The sequence below is a fragment of the Sus scrofa genome, chromosome 13 (genome assembly GCF_054392235.1).
Source record: "Sus scrofa isolate SSC_HxYL_T2T_F1_AM1 chromosome 13, Sscrofa_HxYL_maternal_Yorkshire_Landrace_v2.0, whole genome shotgun sequence".
NCBI classification, from domain to species: domain Eukaryota; kingdom Metazoa; phylum Chordata; class Mammalia; order Artiodactyla; family Suidae; genus Sus; species Sus scrofa.
In genome coordinates this window covers 201,893,135-201,896,970 of record NC_139395.1, presented here as the reverse complement: position 1 = coordinate 201,896,970, position 3,836 = coordinate 201,893,135, and the positions used below count along the sequence as shown (strand labels likewise).

The following is a 3,836-nucleotide window of genomic DNA, read 5'->3' as shown; positions in this document are numbered from 1 at the left end:
CAGAATAAAAACATAGACTTCTGTAACATTAGATTCTTCGAATGTGATTCTATCCATATCTAGCCACCACTTGTCTCAAAATCCAAAAGGACATTTGTGAAGAGATAATTAAGCACAAACACTTCATATTTTAATCTGTCTGTTATTAACTTTTAAATATAATATAGAATATGCCTGGGCTATAATTTTGCATGGAGAGGCTTCCTGTCATGCGAGCAATATTAATCTCCGTGGGCACATTTGCCTCCATGTATTTCAGGCCCACAGGCTTAAAATATGAATCAAATGCCATCAGTGAAGAGAAAACAAATCCTAGATACATCTAACAGCCCCCCCCCAAAAAAATCCCAGAAACATGTGAGTATAAACCACTTGTATTCAAAAGTCAACTTCAATGAAAAACTTAGGCAGAAATAGAGAATACGTAGTCAAGGCCAGGAGAAATACACAGATCCCAGCCTATTATTGGTGCTAAGTAATAAAAAACATACATAAAATAGGTGCCTGAATGGTAAGCCAAAAGGTATCTGACTGACAGACTGATTACTGATCTGATTTTTTTTTTTTCTATTCTCTAACTCTAATGGAATTAACATCTGTACCTATTGTCTAGAACTATGGAGAATTTTAGGAACCGGGATGGGGCAGGAAGAAGGATCAGGATATTGTCTTTGCCTGCTAGAAAGCCTTTTTCCTTCAAATATTCTTTTTATCCTTACTTTGTTTTTTGGGATCTCCAATAATAAATGTAGTCACTCATTTCCAGGTGCTATAAAGACAATTTTCCCAGTAAGAGTGTTTGGCTAAATTAGCCCTGTGTATAGCTCATCACTGACAAGTTTCTTAGGAATAGTCTCATTATCTAGTACCTTATCTGTTAGATAAGGTAAAGGTGTTAAATATTGCAGTGGCTTAGGTGTGTGTGGTCCTGCAGAAAAAGACCCATTCTAAGAAGTTTTGAATAGCATGGTCACAAAAGGTAGAGAAACCATATAATAGGAATTGTAATCTACCCCAAAAATTAATCCTTATCATCAAGGAGGAACTTGTGTTTTCATCTTTATACCTCATACCTTAAACATCTGTATTGCAGCATCTGGGAAAGCTATAGGGGATAAAAGGATTAGTGGAAGAACTGCCTGGGGACCTCAGGTTGCAATTAAATTCTCAGAGTTGATCAAAAAATGTAGCAATGTGAAAGTGTTGACCCTTTTCACCAAAACAAGAGACTCAGTTCTGCTATTCATTTGTACTTCATGTTACTTTTTACTCAGCTTGAAAGAGAATATGCCTTGCTTTTAAAATTTATCTTCTAGCCAGGAGAAATTATTTCTTCAACTTCATCATTGATTGCTTGTCCCTCCAGTGTCCCAAACTTGTTCCAGATGCTTTATTTTTTCTTATAGCCATTTTCTTCTTTAAAAAACAGAGAAAATTCAGTACCTTCATTTTCTCACAGCTTTTCTTATACCTCTAGTTGTAGGAGCTAGGAGAGTCACAATTGCGTCATTTCCTACTGATCCTGCTATACTCAGTGGGATGGTAGCCTGATAGACACTAATGTAGACATGGGGCAAAGGTTTGTCTCCAGCAAGTTATATAGAGAAGTAAATCATACAGAGCAGTGACTCATTTAAATCTGTTGCAGATTTTCATCATTTGCCTACAGGTTTGTCTTGCCAACCATTGTTCTGTCAGCTCCAACACAGGAGAACAATGGTAGGTAGCTAAGGCTAGGTAGCATTGGAAGGTGGAATGATTGATAATGCTCTGTTGGAGGCGCAGTTAGGGATTCCAAAGTGACTCCATTGTCCTGCAAAGGTGGACAAGACCTGGAGCCAAGTCTTGTGCTTTCAAGTGATCTGCCTAGGTAAGGGTTAATAAGGAGTGAAAAGGAATCAAGTGTTAATACTCCAGTCCACTGGTAACTCAGTACTTTAAGATGGGCTATCAGATTTGGAGAAGGACGATTGGAGTAATTCAGTGAATATTTAATCCCCTGATATCTATTTGTAAATATTGGGAAAAGTGAAGCTACGTCCTGTTTCTTCCCTCTTTTTGCTATTTTCTTTCCAAAGGTCCTGCCCTATGGCTTGCATTATATTCCAAGGACTTTCAACTGTGTATCCCAAACTCTGAAAAGCTTTTATATCCTATCCACTACTTTGTAAACTTAAATGAGGTATTTTAATTTTGCCCAGATCCAAAGGATAGAATCATGGAGAAGAGAAAACTTTGATGAAATTAGCTTCAAAGCTCTCCTTTATTCAAATATTTGCATAAGTAAAAACTACTTTATTCAAATATTTGCATGACGGAGTTCCCGTCATGGTGCAATGGAAATGAATCCGACTAGGAATGAGGAGGTCATGGGTTCGATCCCTGGCCTTGCTCAGTGGGTTAAGGATCCAGCGTTGCCAGGAGCTGTGGTGTAGGTAGCAGACGCGGCTTGGATCTGGCATTGCTGTGGCTCTGGCATAGGCCAGCAACAACAGTTCTGATTAGACCCCTAGCCTGGGAACCTCCATATGCCAAGAGTACAGCCCTAAAAAGACAAAAAGAAAAAAACAAAGCAAAAAAAAAAAAAAAAAAAAAAACTGCTTGTATTCTAGATGATACCCTAAGAATTACCATAGAGAAATGAATCAAGGAAACTTAGCAAAAACAGCTCCATGTAAAACACTGACAGATCTCACAGATATAACATGGAATGAGAAAAGTAAGAAATTTCAAATCAGGCATAACTAATCACTGGTGACAGAAGTAAAAATAGTCCTTATCTTCAACAGAGGAATTGATAGTGCCATGGAGGGACTATGGATTCTGAGTGCTTAAAATGTGCGTCTTTTGATGCAGTGGGGATTACACTGGTAGACATCATATATCAAACCATACACTTAAGATATACCTTTTGCATATATGCCACATAACTACTGAAAAACAAAAATGCTTGTGGATCCAATCATTCTGTTGGATTAGTCAAGCTATGATCTTTATTTGAATTACATGTATCTAGATAAACTGGTTTATTCCTCCTTCCATCACCGGCAAACAAGCCACTCAACCCTGAGCCCCAGGAGAGCAAAAGGTTTATCTGCATTATTCCTTGACATACTCCACTTAATTCAGCAGAAAGACTTAACAGTGTTATCAAATAATGCATGTTTTCATGACAGTATTTAGGACAACCAACTCTGCCTGTTAACTCCCATTTCACTCTATATAGTGTGAATATGAATAACCCTAAAAATGTTTTAAAAATAATTTCTTCAGGAGTTCAAAATTATCCAATTATTAAGTCTGTGAACTTGGAGATACACATGAAACAGAAATCCCAGAAGTTCTTTTAATTCTGGTTATGTAACTGGCACTTGATCGACTCATTTGGTAAACAGTTGTCCAATATCAAAATTAATATCTTTTCATGATTTAGAGTAAATTGTGTATTATTGAAATATTACTATGTTTGCATGATCTTTGAACATCTATCTAGTGTTATAAACTTTATTTTCAGGAAGTATATAATTGGCCTAAAATTTAAAACTAGAGATATTCGACTTGGAGGCTATAGCAGATGGAGAATGAAAGCAAGAAGGAATTTCTGACACTTGCCTAAATCCAACAGTCCCATGTGAAGCAAGAGCTCTAGAGCCCCACGTATGGGCCTGTGACAATGACTGGGGACAAGTCCAGGACTCTGTCTCTTATATCTCTTCAGTCTTCCTGGAACTATGGTGACGTTGCCTTGCAGTGTGAACCCTGAATCACCAGCCCCGAGTATGGCAGTTCCATATTTACTCCCCCAATAATGAGCTACCATAAGAATATATAATGGG

At 37.5% G+C, this 3,836-nt stretch overlaps 1 pseudogene; it reads right to left on the bottom strand.

Moving 5' to 3' along the window:
* Positions 1 to 1,067: 1,067 nt before the first annotated feature.
* LOC110256365 (protein downstream neighbor of Son pseudogene) lies at positions 1,068 to 1,985 on the bottom strand (annotated as a pseudogene).
* Between the last annotated feature and the right edge of the window lie 1,851 nt (positions 1,986 to 3,836).